Genomic DNA, 19,267 nt, shown 5'->3' with positions numbered 1-19,267 from the left:
ACCCAACACCTAACACCCAAAAACTAGAAACCACCCACTGCCACAATGGACCCAAACAAGAAGATGAACAAAGATTGCTACTAGTTTAATTCTTTGTGTTTCTCAAGGAAAATGATCTACTCCAGTGGCGTGAATGAAGCCACAACAATTTTAATCATCAACTGGAGACTTTCATCCTTGTTGTGACTTTCTTCTTCATGTTTCCTCTTCATCTTCCTCTCCTCTAGCTAGCTTAACCTAGATGCCCCTAATAAATTCTTTATTTTATCTCGAGCCTTCTTATGTTGAGTAGCCAATTCTAGAATTTGTCTACCCCACTACATCTAAGATTCTTTCATGGAAGCCAACATGTGCAAGATTTAATTTTTCCCTCTTCTGAGGGCACCTAAGCTTTGACATCTATAATCTACTATTTCAAAATTTCCCAATTGTGAACCTTTTATCCAAAATCCTTCCCAACCTCCCACAAAGATTCATCTCTTTTTTCCTTTGTCTTGCCCTCCACCTTATGCTCTACCTCTACCATAGCTTTTAACTTGTTGATTTTTCACCTTGCAATTTGGAGATGAAACATGAGCAATAAAGAAATAGATGTCGACCTTCAAGAGCAAGGGCCTTGAAGTCAATCGATTCTAAAGACATTAGAAGGGTAGGATAGGAAAGCTTAGAATACATATAGTTAAGCATTATCACTAGATTGTTTAATATTTTAAAAAATTAGTTATTATATGATTAGAATATTAAAACATAAAATTATTTTGAAATATTGAAGTTTAATTTGGGAGATTAATACTATGTTCTTTTTTTAGCATGATATATAAGAGACTAGGTAATGATTGTGTGATTTGTCATTTGGAGGGTTTTCAACATATAGTAATTGGAATGATCTAATTAACTATCTAGATTTTTATTTAAAAATAATAATCTATTATCTTAAAAAACTTTGTTTTTCATATTTTTGTAACATATTAAAATATTAAAATGATAATTAATAATAAGATGGACTAAGAATTTTACTTATTTTAAACAATTTATATAATTATTTTAATCACTTTTTATTATTAGATTATCTTAGCTTTATAATCATTCAATTGGAATTTGTTAATGTCCTATTAAATTTAATAGATTATCTATATAGATTCTATTGTATGTACTAACTTTATTTTCTAATATATCATTATTATGTGATTTTCAATTGCCAATGTTTGAAAGAAAAATATATATGAATAAGTGCTCAACAACTAAAAAACTGAATACACAACAACTAAAAATACCACAATAACACATTTCTACAAATTAGATGACTAACATTCTTTTTTTCCTTGAATTTTCCCCCTTAAGTTGCGGCACATTAAATAATTTATAGTGTCAATATTTCATAAAGAATTTCACAATTAGTAATTTAAATTTTAGAAATGTAAAAAAAAAATGAAAACATTAAACAAATTCAATAGATTTTAAAAAAGAACATCTCATTATAATATTTTTAATGTGATTATGGTGACAAGAACTAATAATGAATATATGAATGCTATATATATATTTTTTTATTATTTCATTTAAATATTAAAAATAATAAATAAAAGAAAAAAAATTATTTGCAAGAAATAACATAATGATTGTTTCTATTATTTTAATACAATTTTTAAAAAAAATTTATTATTTTAAAATTTGCATATATTTATAAAATATAACTTTATTTTAGTAACTAATATGAATATTGTGAATCTATAGAAAAGTTACTTCAAATTTCTTAGGTTTTGTTTAAAGGACATCCCACATTACGAGTTAAGTTATTTCACATAGTTTTGAATAAGATTAAATAAATCATTTAGTTAAAAACTAGTGTGTTTATGGTGGTAGAAACTTATAAAAAATATATCCATATTGTATATCTTTTATATATTTTAATTATATACTACAAATAAGAATAAAATCAATTTAGAACAAATAGAAGTAAACTGATAATTTAATACTAATTATACATATATTATTAATTTATAAATTGTTAAAAAAATTGTATCTATTTATTAATAATAAATTTATTTTAATAACTATTATTAAAATAAAAAAATTATTTAATATTCCTTAGATTTTAGTTTAATTTTAAAAATTAACTACATTACAATCTAAAATATATTACATAATTTCTAATAAAATCAAACTCAAAAATTATTGTTTAATTAAAAATGATTGTTGAAAAAACTAGTAAATGGAAAACAGCATCTATGACCCCAAGCTATAAATGCAAAACAACATGATAACAATCTTGTTATATTATTATGGAGACAATTTTAAAAACTACTTTTAACATGGCAATATCATTTTTGCCAACTTTCAACATGTTAATATCATAAGAGGCCACTTTCAACGTGGTAATATCATTATTTGAATATTACTTTTTAGGTCTTCGATCGCTAAGGAGCTCCCACAAGAAGTTTACTTCTCAAGATCAAGAAATTGAGTGTTTCGTTGAATGTTAGATGTTTGACCAGCTTCTATTTATTATTCTCTGCTTAGGTATAAAGCGCTTGCTTTAGCTATAGATTTTTTAAAATCTCATATCACTTTGATTGAAGGATATACTTTTAGGATGTTTTATCCACGATGTTAAAGCTGTGAAATCAAATTATTTTAAACTGCTTGGTTTGTTAGAATTAACGGGATATTTAACTTTTATTATTTTTAAATAATTTTATTTGAATATATTTTTTTTAAAATTATAATCTTATAGTTTATTTATGTGGATAAATTTGAAGTATAATTGAAATGTATATAGTTTTTTTCATTAAAATAATAATTTAAAAGTTATTAATATTTAAGATATAGGGTTAGTTTTTTCAATTAGTTTTTTGTTGTAAGTATGTCTTTTACATTTTTTCTTTGCTTTCATTTCTATTGAGGTGGTGATTTTGGAAGTATAAGAGAGTTTTTGGATGTTCTATTGAGAGGTGATGGGAGAATTCTCAAAACTGATTGTTCAAATTATAGGATTGTGTCAAAACCTTTAGATTTAATGACTTTAGTCATGTGCCATAGCAATTTGGCATTTTGATGTTTAGTTTTTATTATGATGTTGATGTTTAGCTAATTTTTATATTTCTATTGGTATAAATTTAGTTTATTGTAGTTTCTTGTAATAGGAATTTGGATTCCATCAAAACTCATTTGCACAAGGCTTTGAAGTCCCTTGAAAATCAATTTGATCCTTGATTTAAAATAATAAAAGTAAAAATCAATATAACCCCACCATACTCCATTTTTCTTACATTTGTGCTATCCAAAGGAGATATCCTTGATAGTATCATTATAGAATTAGTTTTGCCTAAATTCAACTTTTCTAATGAGGAAAGGTGTGCTTCTACCCATTGTTCATAGTTAGGTGGGATAAGAGTGATATAAAAAGTTGTTTTAATAGTCACAATAAAAACTTTTTGGGGTAGTGATAATGTTGGTATACAACCTAATAGTAGAGGAACATGGAGTCAAAGTTCAAAGGGAATTGATTGTAATTCTATAATGTATGAGGATTGCATGTATCAAAACATGCATAAGGATGGTCAATTATTATGAAGGATGTAGATGGGCAATTTTTAAGGTTTCAAGAGGGGTTAGGCTTCCTCAACATATTGTCTTAGGCTTGAACTTTATGAAAAAGTATGTAAAATGTTGTTTAAAAAGGTGTCATAGATAAAAATAGAAAGGATTAGAAAAGTATCATAGATTCATTGTATACAAAGATTAGAATGATAAATAGTAATATGTGAGGTACAAAATGAGTAATTTCCCTACCCATTGGTTAGGAATTTGTTAAACAATACAAACTAAGTAGAAACACGCAATATTGTCATAATTATGAACAATAGTCTTCTCTTTGAAACACACCCTAATTTTAGGCTTTCCTATTCTTTCATGTTTAGGTGAGCCACCATATACACCATGCAAATCATACCCATCTCTCATTGCACGTACTTACTTATCATGAAATAGTGAAGTTTTCACAGAAAGGTTTGTCAGAGACCAAGTGAATATGAAAGGCAGGCTTACCAATCCGAAACCAGGGTCGACATTACTTCCGAAGAAGATTTGTCCATAATCTACATTAATTAGCAAAGCAATGTAGTTTCTTAATAGTGCTGAACCACCACCAATGCAGTAGAAATCTATCGGAGAGTTAGTGGAGCAACTCAGCTCATAATTAACAACTGAAGAATGAAATTATAAAGACCATTTCGATGCTTTAATCTGCCGTGCTGAGACTTATCTTGGCTGTTGAAACATTCAAATCTCATGAAGGTGCCAGTATTTCATCCAGGCGTTTGGGTTGATGATTGACAGTGACATGGCACTGAAGATCATCTCAAATCCTAATTGCTCTAGTCTGACTTGCCGAACCTCATACAAGCAACTTGATCATTCCCAAATTCATGGATGGCGACTCTTTTCGCTCGAGTATTTGTTGAGGAAATGAGGGATTCTTTCTAGCTTAAAAGATAAGGGCAAATCTCAAAAACTAAAATGGAAAAGAAATAATATGATTTGATTTCCAAGGTCTGGAAATGCAACCGAAGTCAAAACATGCTCGACAGGAATGCAGTGGACTTCTATGAGAGTTGAAAAGATTCTGCCAAGATTTAGAACGGTTTAGCTTATGTTGTAGCTGAGCTATTTGTAGAATATAGCCAGCAACGTTTTGGCAGGAAAGGCGTTGAAGTGACACCCACAAGCCCTTCTTTTCATTTGGGCAAGCGCAAATAATATATTTCACGTTGTGGATTAGGAAATATAGAATTGAAGAGGATTTTCAGCTATTCTTTCGCAGTTGGAATTTTGTCAAGATTTGGTAAGGGGTTTAGATTTACTTCTTAGGATTAAAAATATTTTTATATTAATAGCAGTCAAAATAAGGGGGTAAGGGGTTTAGATTTACTTTTTAGGATAAAAAATATTTTTATATTAATAGCAGTCAAAATAAGGGGGCTGGTCTTCAGTACATAACCATGGTTAAATTATTACCAACATAATTACAGTAAAAGAATACTGGCAACCTACCTATCTAATAACATAAAAAACATAGTATTCTTATTAGTATGCCCAACCCAATTATAAGCATAGATATTTGTATAAACACTAGTAGCAATACCAAAACCACCAATGGAGGGCAAAAATATCACATAACCGAGATAGTATCTACTGAACTGCATAACACTTTCCATCTTATAAACAAAAGTCTACCTACACATCTACTAGCATATCTACTGTAGAGTTTCAAACTTAAAAATAAACAATAGTTAAAGCCTATTGGCCTAAAAATAAAAGTAAAAGCTAGGCATAACCAACAATAGAGTTACATGAGTAGGAAAAGAAAAAACACTAGGCTTGAACATTGGCCTTCTCCTTATCTTTCTTAACCAACAGAACTTTTGGCCCAATCATCCACCAAGAAGCCATAGAGCCTAGCAAAGACCTCTGCTCTGAGGTTGTTCTCCTCATTCTCTTGTTGTAACTATTGAAAAGTGGCAGTGGTAGCATGGGTGATCTTGAGAGAAGATTTTGGATAGAGTAGTGAAACACTCATCTAAGGATTCAAAGTGCTCCTTGAGAGCTGCCAACTCCATCTTAATGTCCTTGATATTGGCAAAAAACTCCTTGCAACTAGCATAGTTACCATCACCAACCTCCATAGCCTTAACTTGCGACAACATGGGGTCAATAGAAACCACATTCTTAATCTTTTTATCCACACACATAGGGGAAGTCATTTTCATAAGTGATTTATCTTTCTACTTTCCTCCGACTATGCCAGAAGTAAAAACCATCATGTTCATTGTGAAGCTAGATGACACATGGGTTGTGTTCTGGCTAACTTTTTTATTCTTTTTCTTAGTTATTATCTCTTCCAACATCAAGCTAGTCTCTTTAGTTCTCATCCGCTCTGGTTCATCATCCTTCCTTTTTCAATTTTTTTATTTTTCCTCTTCTTTTTCATTGGTTTCAAACTCTATTTTCTCATTATTCTCCCAGACCCTATAGGCTTTTTGTTTAATCCTAGCCCTACTTTTTAGAAATTCTCCTAGATCTACTTCAACGTCCCTCATTCTCTTCTTCCAAATCAACTAGGTCAAGTTCCTATTTCTTTTCAATTTTCAACTTTTTCTGGGTTTCATTTTTTTTTGGGATTTCCCAAGGGTGTGGGCAAGGGGGAGGGCTTTTGTGTCGGGATCTCAAAATAACACCAAACACCACCAAGTGAAAAAAGGTGGGCCCTTATTTCTAATGAATGGGTGGGGATGAGAAAGGGAAAATTGGAAATTGTAAAGCTAAAGAATTAAACTTTGGTGCAAGATAGTGTAGTTTTTCCCCTTCTTTTTCCTATTCGTAAGATCGGCTACAATGGCTTCAAGATCATGAAAAAGGAAAAAGGGAATAGAAATTTCATCATAGTGGCTGAAGTGATTCAACAAGGGAAGATGATAAAAATAGAAGATCCCAAACCTACCCTCTAAGGTTAGATAGTTCATGAGGACAAGACATACCTCATTCCATAGGGAAGAGACACTCTCTCTACAAGAACCACCATGAAACCTCACCAACTGCTTATTCTTCTTGAAAATATATTCATGTTGGTCTCATCCCTTACCTTCACACTCTTTTTCCATTTCCTCATATCCATACAGAGACCAGTGGCCATGGAAATTATCTCTTCATTCACATGAAAAGAGATACTGTTAATGGTAACTATCCTATCAACCCAAGAGTCCAAAAATTAAGTTGAAATGTGTCATCATATCTTGTCATTAGTTCCATGAATGGAACAAGCCACCCTCACTCAAGGCCATCCAAGTACACAATTTCCTGGCATAATGTTCAATCCTAGAGGGCTCAATATGAACCATATCCTCTCCATTTTTGAGCCATGCTTAGTGTATCCTGAAACCTCTAGATTGCTAAGCTTGCAAATACCTTGGTTCTTTCTCAAAAGCCTTAGGAAAAAAATGAGATCTAATTGTTTCACAAGAAATTCATATGCCAAACTATAGTAATAGTTACAAGGCATGCCTTTAAAAAATCCATCCCTTTGACAGTCAATGGCCATGTGTGTACTTTCATCGTTTACTTTCCCTAATAGCCACCTAGGCCTCTAGGAATCATACTTCAAAAGGCCATTTGAAAAATTTATGATTAAGTAATAAATATCCTCTCTTTGTTTTGAATGAGCATAATCTCCCAAAATCTTCATCATCTTAGCGCCATTGTGTTTCATAATAATGCCATCGTACCATTTCGAATTACCAATATTAAACATAAAATAATACTTTTTCCCTCGGCATGGTTTGAAATCAAATTCAAAACCATGCCACACCTTAATAAAGTAACCACCCACAAGAACTAGAATAAAATCATATTATTTTAATCACACTCATCTAGTAATTTGTATAAATTTTGGTTCCTTCTTAGTTAGAGTTCAAATATTAGTAGAAATAGCTTCCATTTGCCTCCAACGTCATAAGCCCTTGACTTGCAACCCCAAGCTTACCATAGCATATTCCATAGCATTACTTTCTTTGGAAGTCAGGTCATAATTATTGAGTTTTGTAAGAAGGTATTAAATGTCCTCCAAGACACCACTTAGAGACCACCTTGGGGCATCGTTTCCTTTCACTTCCTCAATCACTAGCATAGAGTCATCCTTAATGCTAACATGCCTCCAACCTAAATTGATAACCACACTTAGACCACAAAAGGGTCATTGCTTCAGCCACATTTTTTATTATGTTGCCCAAGTTTGTTGCATAAACTAGAAGTTGTTGACCGACAGAGTCTTTGATAATTCCTCCCCTAGTAGCTTTCCCATTCCTAGAAGCTTTACTGAAGTTATTCTTCACCATGGGAATATTCAGAGGTTTCCATTTAGTGTTCCTCCTTTTTAGTTTTTTAGTGTTATCAAACTTATTAAAACTGCCTCTTGGAGATTTTAGTGGTAGCAATCCTTTTCTCAAATAACTGTGGGAGGTCCTATGTCTTTTTCCACTGACTAGTTTCTAGATTCTCTTTAAGAAATTTGACAATGATATCACTTACAATATCCTCCTTCTTCGTCTCCCTAGAGATCCTATTGTTCGTCTCTTTTCAAATTCCCCAACAGACATGAGAAGGTATCATATTCCACATAAGCCTAAGAAAAAGATTCTCAAAGGGAAAATCCCAGTTTAGGATGAGTTATTGTAATTCAAGTTGAAAGACTCATTCAACCTAAAACTTCCTCAAAATGAATTTCCAAATTTTCACTAGAAATAGACAATGGATAAAAATATGTTTGATCTGCTTTTCTCATCAACCTTACATAGGTAGCATAGATATTGGCGATTTGATATCCTCTTTTTCTCAAATTGTCAATGGTGAGAATTTTCCCATGCAAGGTTGTCCACCAAAAGAAATTGACCTTAGGAATAAGATGACTATTCCAAACTTTTTTCCAATATGATGTGGTGATATCATTGCCAAACAACATGCAATAGGCAAACTTCACAAAGAAGGAACCATTTGAGGTTTTTTCCTAGGAAAACTTGTCCTCCCCCAGGAAAAGAGTGACCCTCTAAGACTCAAGTTGATCTTTGACTTTAATAGATAAAGTTCTTAAAAAATACCCTTTCCATAATATGTTTCCACCTCCTCTATTCAAAGTAGTCATTGAGTCTTTCCCCAAAGTTCCATTTTAACACCCCTTCTAGTTGAGTGAATTTTCTATGGACCAGAGGTCTCCCTCCTAACCACTTATCCTCCCAAAACCTAATAGTTTCCCCCTTCCCACCAACCACCTCAACCCTTCCCTTAGGATCTTTCTTTTCTTCATCACATTATTCCAAATTTTGGATCCTTGCAGCCAATTAGTCTCTGAAAAATAATAGACATAAGGTATGTTCCCTAGGTACCTAGCCTTCATTATGCTACACCAACCTACCTAATTCTTAGTGATCCTCCATCCTAGTTTAGCAAGGAGAGATTTACTAAGATCCATCATTCTTCTCACTCCCAATCCCCCTTTATTCTTGGGTTTACACAGTTTCCCAATTCACTAGGTTGAGGATAAAAAATGTTAAGACATTGCAATTGACTTTTATTTTTACTCTATTGGAAAAATGGTTAGTGCTTCTCTTGTGATTTTCAATAAGGGGTTAATCACATTTTGTAGATTCTATAAGTCTAGTGGTTGTATCCGGCTTTGAAAAGTTGATCTTTTAGTATCAAAAAAACTATATTTGTAACAAGTGGTATCAAAATTTGATCACAGGTTAGAATCCCCTTGAATACCATTTAAAAAATTGTTGATAAAATGATCAAATATCCAAATATCAAACACACTTATAATTTAGATCCTATAGATTTTTCACAAAAAATAAATAAAAAAATCTTTATTGCGGCTCTTGAGAAAATAACAAGGGGTTGAATATAAATAATTCACAACCTTAGAAAAACAAGAAAAAAAACTAGATCCACATGTACCTAGACATGTTTTATTTTCTATGGAATAAAAATAAAAACAAATAAAACCAAATCCTAATGTTCCAACACCATCTTTATTTACATTAAAAAAATTTAAAATTTAAAATTAAATTATTGTCCAATTTTATTTTATTTTCTAGTAGCATCAATTATTCACATACTCCCCTTTTATGGTAAGTTGGCTCACAATCTGATAAAAAAGAATTCAAAAATTATTATTTTCAAGTATCTTGGTGAAGATGTCTACTAAATAATCTTGAGTTTTTATGTGTTTTAGTTCAACTTCCCTATTATTTACCAAGTCACAAATGAAATGATACTTCAAATCAAAATGTTTTGTCCTACTATGATGAACTTGTTTTTTTGCTAAATTAAAGCACTTACATTGTTACAATAAATTGTTGTCATTTGAATTTGTTTCTCCCCAATTTCTTCAAGAACCTTTATAATCCAAAGGGTTGTGTACCAACCGAAGTAACTATGACATACTTTGCTTCTATGAATGATAGAGAAATAATGTTTTGCTTCTTTGAACTACATGCAATTACATTATAACCAAAAGAGAAATAGTTTTTAGATGTAGACTTACAATCATCCACACTACCTCCCCAATTTGAATCACTAAACGAAAGAATATTAAATGTTTTAGAAGGGTAGTAATGAATAGAAAATTTGATAATTTCTTGCACATACATCAAAAATCTCTTAGCTTCTTTTACATGTATCTCTAATGGATTTGTCACGTACCTTGAAATACAAGAAATTGAATAAGCAATATTAGGTCTTCTGTGGGTTAGAAACATCAAACTCCCAAAAATACTTATATTGTCTATCTCATTAATTAATTCAACACCATGTTCTCTACACAACACAATTCCATGAGGACTAGGAGTGGGAGATCGATTACTATCGACCATATCAAATTTATTCAACATTTCCTTTACATACTTTTTTTTGACAAATATATATTTTTATCTTTACTTTGATAAACCTCCATTTGAAGAAAATATTTTATGATACCAAGATATTTCATCTCAAATTCATCCATAATAGTAGATTTGAATTCACATTTCACTTTGAGTTGTTGCATCCATACTTTGGTTGTTGAGTGATGATGATTTGGGGGCTGAGCATGTTCAAGCAATATGGATTTGTGGGCTAAGGTTGCATGACTAGAGATATCTCTCTTCTTGGTGGTGTAAAAATTTTGGTGGGAGGTCTAACTTAGATGAATTTAGAGCTTCCCCTAGGAAGCTGGGATATTTTTGTGGTGGCTCCCACTCTAATTTTTGGGTTTTTTGGTTTGGGATGCATCTCAATTTGCAATTCTTGGGTATTTTAGGTGGATGGACCTTCTATTTTAGGGAGCCAAGTGGAATTTTTTTGGATGGCTTTTATGGGCTTTCCTCTCCTTTGGTCCTCTCATCGAGCTTTGAATCTTTCTTTGGTTTAATCTATTTGTGGTCCTACCTCCTTCTTGGTTGTGTTTAACTTGTGGGATGGGATTATCCTCCAAGTCTTAATACTATGTGTTTTCAAATTGGATGGTTTTGGTGGGATTGTGTCCTTTTAGTTGTTGCTTATGTGGATTTCATGGGTGATCTCATTAGTTTGGATTGTCCTAGGATGAAGCACAATCTCTATCCTTGATTGGCATTTGGAATTAGGGCCAATATGTTTTGGAAGCTCTGTGATTCTCTTTTGGAGTTTACTTACAATTTTTCTCTTCTTTTCCTTCAATTTATGGGGCTCTTTGTGGTTATGTCAATACATGGAATCTATGGGTATTCTATGCCCAGATTCATAAATAGGATCTTTTAGGTTGCTACTAGGAGGATGCTGCAAATTTTCTTAGGCCCTATATGATCGAGTCCTATTTTTGTTTCAATTGTGGCATTTCTTCCCCTAATCTTGATAGGTACCTAAGTTCTCAAGGGCCTTCTTTAGCTCCTTATTTTTGGTTAAGTGTAGATCTCTTTTTTGGGGTGCTTCCCCACAACTATGTCTACTTCTTTATTTTTATAATAATTTGGTAGTCATTGTACTTAATTTTGGATTACCCCATGGAAATGTCTATTGATATGAAGTCTCATTTTTGGTTTCAAAGGCTCCTTTGACTAGCTTTTTGGTTTGAGGACTTGTTCATGTTGTTGTCTATTAAGTGCACAACTCTTATTGAGGTGGAGATATCATCTATTGAGGTGGTGATATGCGATGTGGGCATTGTTTATAGTGGGTTGGACATACCTTCTCATAAGGTTGATGCTTGGAAGGTGGGGTGGTTTCAAAAGAAGGCATTTTTGGATATTCTCTTCCTCCCCGTTATTCCTATTGATGTGGGATTCCTTTTTATTAAGGTGGAAGGAAGCTATGATGGGAGGACATCATTTTTCATTCTTCTTTTTTGTTTTTGAGGTGTTCTTTCTATATGGTGAACTTGGAGTTTTTTGGTTGCTTCATCCATGATTTTGACACTGACATTGACTCCTATAGAGGTGGATCTCATACGTGTAATTTTAGTTGTGGAGGTAATATTTATTGAAGGGGAAGTAGCATGGTTTCCATTGGTGATAGCACAGATGTTTGGGAGTTTCCTCCTTCTTGTATTAAGGTGGATCCCTTTTCTATTGAAGTGGGAAGGGACTGTGCAGAGGGATGGAATGGTTTTGGGAATGATGACCTATATAGGTGGTTCTATTAGGCATGGACATGTGGTTATGAGGGTGAAAGAAGAATAAGCTACATGTTGCCTGAGATTGGTTTATGGGGCTTCTAAGGATGAATTTATTTCCACTTCTTTATTTCTTCTCTTTGTGTGATTGGGTGGTTTTTGTTAGTTTTAAAGGGCTCATCTAGCTCCTTTGTTCTTATTTTTGGTTTAAGAATGTAGCTAGTATTGCGGCTTGTCCCATGCCAATCCTTAGCAATGAAAACCATGGTTGATGGGATTTTTCTATTTGGACCATTATTTTTTATATAGGTAGACTCTAGTTGATGTTTTTACTAGATATTGGGCACTAAGTGTTGTTAATATGTTGTTTAGCAATGTCTAGTGTCTGCTATTTTTACCATAGGTCAGCACCCTCTTGCTACATTTTTATATTTTAAAAAAATCATAAATATACAAAATTGCAATGAGAATACCATTACCTTCTTGTTTTTAGTAAAGGGTAAGTTGACTCTTACTTCTTTTAAAGTAATTCAATTGAAAATACCCATCAATCCTAGCATACCATGCTCGTGGTGCTTGCTTAAGACCATACAAGGCCTTATTCAACACATAGAAAGGATCTTATTTTCCTTGAACTTCAAAACCTTTTGGTTTCCCTACATATACTTCACCTTGACTCTTACTTCTTTGAAAGTAATTCTATTGAAAATACCCATCAATCCTAGCATACCATGCTCATGGTGCATGCTTGAGACCATACAAGGCCTTATCCAACATATAGACAATATCTTATTTTCCTTGAACTTAAAAACCTTGTGGTTTCCCTACATATACTTCATCTTCTAAGTACCAATTCAAGAAGGAAACTTTTTGAAATTTGATATATGCTTCAATTCTTTTAAATTCCTAATGAATTCAACATTCTAATAGTGGCTTGCCTTGCTACTAGTGAAAATGTGTCTTCATAATCAACGCCATAAATCTTTGTGATTGATTTGACTACAAGTCTTTATTCATATCTTTCAACACTCTCATCACTATTATACCCAATTGATTCACATAGATGAGAGTGTTCAATCTTCTTTTTCTCATGTGGAAGCTAATAAAATTGTTAAAATATGATAGCTTACCTAAACTTTGTATTTGCATTGGATCACGTATATTTGAATAAACAAGATAAAGTTGGGGTGGGCCCTCCATGCATTGACTTTTGGAAATGATTCCCTTGCATGTTTCCATTTTTCACATCCTTCACAAATCCTTGTACTTTCTTCAACCTTAGATGAAGTAAGAGCCAAAGCATTTGATGTAAGAAGTTTCAAACTATTAAGATTCAAATTGCCATACCTAAGATGCCACAACCAAGTTTTATCATCATAACCCATATCAATAAATTGATTACTATTTTTACCAAACTTTAAATGAAACATACTATTCTTCATCATAGGAACAACTATAACCACTTTTTCCACCTTTTTTTACCATAGATAGTGCATTTCATATTCACAAATATTACTCTAGAATTCTTCTCACATAGCTACCCAACACTTAATAAATAATGCTTCAACTCTGGAGTATAATAAGTATCTTGAACACTTTTCACATCATCCTTTGTTTGGACATCCACTACTCCTTTGGTTGCAACAATCCACTGTATTATTATTACAAAGTATAATATTTAAATTAAACCATCATCAGGTTTTGAAAATATCCTTATTACAAGACATGTGATTAGAGTACCTTGAATCCATAAATGAAACCTCATTCAAATTATTTTTTAGCTTTGCCAAAATATAAAAGAAAAATATTTAAGATAGAATCTTTGTTTTTTCAAGAATAATTGGTGTTATTGATGTTATTACTTGATTTCAATCTACACTCTTTCTCAAAATATCCATACTTATTATAATAGTAATGTTGAATGTTCTTTTTATCAAATTTACCTCATCCTCTTCCTCTATGTCCACCTCTTATTCCTTTGTTTCCTCTTTAATGATTCCAACTTTAACTTGAGAGATCCAACAAAATGATGAAACTCCAAGGTGGACAAATATTTTCTCTCTTCTATAGTGATTGCTACATTATTCCATCTTGGGGTTAAATATCTCAAAACTTTCAATATCACTTGTTCTTGGCTCATAGGTTCACCTAAAGTGTCTATTTTATTAAAACCACATCCTCGACTCTTACACAAAAAATTTCCAAATTCTTAGTTTCCTTCATTTTCAAATTCTCATATTCTCTTTTCAAGGTTAGTAGTTGGCCAACCTTAATCTGGTCATTTTCATGATAAGTATCTTCTAGAGTCTTCCATGCCTCCTTTGTTATTTGTGCATTATAAATTCTAAGAAATAAACTTTTATCAAGAGCCATCTAAATGTGAAATAGAGCCATTGCATTTTTCTTTTCATCTTCCTTCTTATTTCTCCATTTATTATGTTAAGACCATTCCAATCCTCAGGCTTTTTATATCATGATTTAACAATGTCCCAAAAACATTTACTTGTCATAAAATTCATCTTGATTGACCAATATTGGTAATCAACTCCATTAAATTTTTGAATCTATAAAGTCTTTGTCCTACTAAAGCTTTCACAATCCTAAAGCTTTGATACCAAATGTAGTTAAAAGAAAAAAGACATTTAGAAATTATATCTTTATTTCAGCTCTTGAAAAAATAATTGCAAAGGACCGAATATAAAGAATTCATAGCCTTAGAAAATAAATAAAAAAAACTAGATACACATGTAAAATGATTTATTTGCTAAGGAGTAAAACTACAAACAAATTAAAAGAATCCTATATACACATATTTTAGAACATTCTTTATTTTCATAAAAACAATAAACCAACTAAAAATATTCTTATAAAAACTCTTACTTCTTCAACAACGTCACTTATCTAGAGATCCAACACTTGAAAATCCAGTGCTCAAAACATATAATGTTTGACCAAAAGAAAAGGCAACACTCAATTAATCAAAATTTAAAATCTTCCTCGCATCAAATTTTTTTCATCCCTATTTCAAATGCTTCAAAACTATAGAATAACATAAATTATTTCGCATCCAAGAAAGAAATTTTGGCATCAACACTTCCTATAGTGGGGAGTTTCTCAATAGAGGAGAATATCTTTTTTTAATACCAATTCTATCACTCTCTATATTTACATTTTGTAGTGAACTTTGTGACATATGGAAAAGAGAAGGGTTTGAAGTAAATGATATGTATGACACAGATAGTTGGGTTCTTCATTGCATTTTTGTATAAGACGTCCCAAGAAGTTCATGGCTGAAGGTTTTAGCTTTTGGAGTGATAGATGTTTAAATTGTGGATTGTCCAATACTTATGTAACTAAATGGAGCCAGTGTGGTATTTCTAATGTGGGAGCTACCTACACTTATATAAGGGCTCAAATATTATTTGTTCATGGTTATGTATCACTTAGTGTGTGCAATTTAAGAGTCACACATGAATATGACTAGAATGGTTTGTGGATCCAAGAAGAGACAAATGACAAGAAAATCATATCTTCTGATGTGGATTTCAATTAAATTGGTGCTCTTAATACTGTCTAGTTTATCTTGATGAATAAAACCTTAAATCCATGGAAAGGGCAAGAGGTTGTATTATCATTCCCTTATGAATTTTAAGAGTCAACTATTAAAAAATGAAGAACCTCTCACCATGAAGGGGGGGATAGATCACCATATTTGAAGGTATATGAAAAGGGGAGAAGGATTTTTATGATTCTAACATTGTAAAGGAAATATTTGTGTGTTCTTGGAAGGAGAGTATGATATGTTTATATAGAGATATAAAGTCTTTGAGTTGTACTATTTTATTAACAAATGAAGGGAAAATTTTAAATCTTTGCATTTACTTAGTTATTATTTACTATTTTTTATTTTCTTATATCAAGTGCAGTCATTTTTGGGTAACTTTATTTGTCACAATAGATTATATGTGTGGTTATTTTAGAAACTTTGAGTCTAGAATATTCATACAAGCTAAAATAATTATTTTTATTTTTTTAATCATCTCTTGAGAGCATTAACTAGTGAGATTTTCATTTTTATCTGCATTTCTTTTATTATATCCCTATTATTTGCATCTACAAGATGTATACACTTAGAATTTAAGTTTACAAATTTCTTTTCAATTAAAACTATACTTTGAAAATCAAATCACATCTTAAAAGGGAGTTGTACCTCTAAAATTTAGAGGAAGTTTTATTTATTTAATGTAGATTTGTCAAATTGCTGATTTATGCATGTCTATCATTTTGGACATTGCAAGCCATCTCTAAATTTATTTTGGACGGACAAAATCTGCAACCAACAAATAGGTTAAGCTCAAAAATAAGGGTTATGTACATAAATTACCCAAAAATGCAAAGAAAATTATTTTTGTAAAAATTTATCAAAAAGGGAAATTTTGAATTGTAGTTAAAATGGTGTTTTTTGTTTGTAACGGCTTCATGGTTATCAAGAGTAAGCCACCTCCGAATTTTTCAAGGGCTCAAAAGGTGACATGATTACTATGTATGGTATTACTTTTGACTTAATTGGTGAGTTCATTTCAAAAATCACTAGATTTCCTTGTGTTTTTAAAGAATTTAATAAGGAAAGGAAAATTTTAGATGAGGCAATTAATAATTTTTCTCAAGAGAAATGAGGACAGGAATGCTCTTATTAAAGTGGGTGATTACTACTCTAGCAAGTAGTTCATTTAATGCCCTGCCAGGGAACCCAAAAGAAATTAATCTATTATGTCACTAAGTTTGCCAAACATTTTTTTTAAAGACTAAAGCAATGAGAGATAACATAATAGAAGTAATAACTCACATACATACAAAGAAATACAATAAAAATTACATCTCCAAGGGTTCCATGGTGTTGAATCACATACATAAGTTTATTAAGATTAAATATGATACTTAACAGAGTCTACATCATAGGATATCCATAAGTATAAAATCAAATGAAATAATATACAAGTAAATATGATGCCACATGGCATAACCAAAATACATAATCATCATATGTACAAGTCAAAGGGTATGAAATGCTAAAAGAATATACATCATGATAAGGTACAATATCTCATAAGATCTCAAATAATCAAAGTACAATAAATCAACATATGATTGTAGAACAAAATCACACGATCAAAAGAATATAACAACTGCACAAGTACATCTAGCAATAACATCCAATTGTCAGATCTTAATGGTATAAGAAACACTACCATCCGATGTTGTTGAACCTAAATGGCCCACTCCTACCATGTTGGGGAGATAATCCAAAATCCCAAATAGATATCATTCCAAATGTCATAATAAGAATCTAGGTAAAGAAATCTTGATGGCAATATATCTCGAAAGATATCAAGTACACAAGTAACATCTAATACCAGAGGGAACAAAGACATGTAGGAAACCTGCTATGTAAGTGGGTAAGTATCATCACATGAGCCAGCTCTAAGGTTACCCTGAAAGCCTCTCTAGACTCGGCCCCCCTACTGACTCTATAAAACATCAATATCCTTTCTTACAGAAAAGGCATACTAATGAAGCAAGGTTGCAATCAAGCATTGACCTCTCTGCTCCCATCTTAGATTGTACTAGCAGTCAAGGCATGGGTGAGGTAATACACTAACTCTTGTTAATTCATTTAAACCCATTTAATGAAATATTATCACTTATTAATTTACAACTTACAATGGATTACCCATATAGCCTCTTTAGAGCTTCAACCTCCATTGTAAGCCACTTCTTAGCATACACATAGATAACCCACCTTGAGCTCATAAAAAGTATAACTCTTAAAATCACAATATTCACCTCAATCCTATATAAGCAATTGGAAACCACCAAAAACTGATCAAAACCTCACACGCTACACCAACAAAATCACAATATTCACCTCAATCTTGTACAAGCAACTATAAAGCACTTATATATAACTGATTGAAATTATCATCATAGAAATACAAGAATGCATCACAATGGTTGGGAATAAAAGGATCATGACCAAATAATTACATAACAACATCATAATTCAATCACTTCCCAAGGCTCTAGTAAACATACCTAAGTGGTCAAAACTAGGTTTACCCAAAACCCATAACAAAGTAAAACACAAAACCTCAATAGCTATATTAAACAAGTGTAATTAATCAACTAATTTAGTTTTCAATATAAATTTAGAGAAATCAATTTGCAATAAAGTTTCAAGTTTCCTAATGGTTTCCAAGTTTAGTTTAATCAGAAAGTCCTTGATTTTTGTAGTTTAAAAGAATCCTATTCCAAAAAATAAAAACTACACTTTTATTTACTTCATGATGAGAGTCATTATTATTTGTTTATTTTTAAAAAATAATAGTAATAATAATAATGATATTTTAAAATTTGGTATTATAGAAAGAACCCCTTTTCAAAAATAATTCAATAAAACAAATACCTAAAAAATTATAATTAATACTAAATTAAATTTAATATAACTAAAAAAACTAATTTAAAAAATAATTATAATTTAAAAATTATTCAATACTTTTAAATATATGTATATTTCTAAAAATAACTAAAACAAAATAGACCTTAACATCATATTTCTAAACCCCTTGGATGTTTAAGTGTTGTCACGGTAGCTTTCTTGATGCAGCAACAAAGTACTGCCCATGATAGTACCTGCTGCTACGGAAGCAAAGATTGTCATGTGGTGCCTTAAAGGAAAACTGTAAGGCTCAAAGCCTCTATGAGTTAGAAGTGAGGGGAGTGTGGGGGTGGCTCTTGCCCACCATAAATTATTTTTAATTTTTTTTTTAAAATTATTTAAAATAAAAGTATCCCCATTAAAATGTAAATATTACCATAGTAATTTTTTATTACTATGGTAATTTTTATATAAGTACTTTTAAAAAAAAAAATCCACCTTAGATCTAATATAGGGAATTTATTTGCAATCGATCGAATTTATAAATCACCAAACTTTTCTCAGTTTCCAAACCCTACCAATAAACTAATTTTCATCAATTCTAATCTTTTCAATGAGGGTTTCGATTTTGTTTCTCTCAAATGATTAGCCAACAA

This window comes from Cupressus sempervirens, chromosome 1 (assembly GCF_028749045.1).
Source record: "Cupressus sempervirens isolate cs-2001-9-10 chromosome 1, ASM2874904v1, whole genome shotgun sequence".
NCBI lineage: Eukaryota > Viridiplantae > Streptophyta > Pinopsida > Cupressales > Cupressaceae > Cupressus > Cupressus sempervirens.
Note: the sequence above shows the minus strand (reverse complement) of the source record.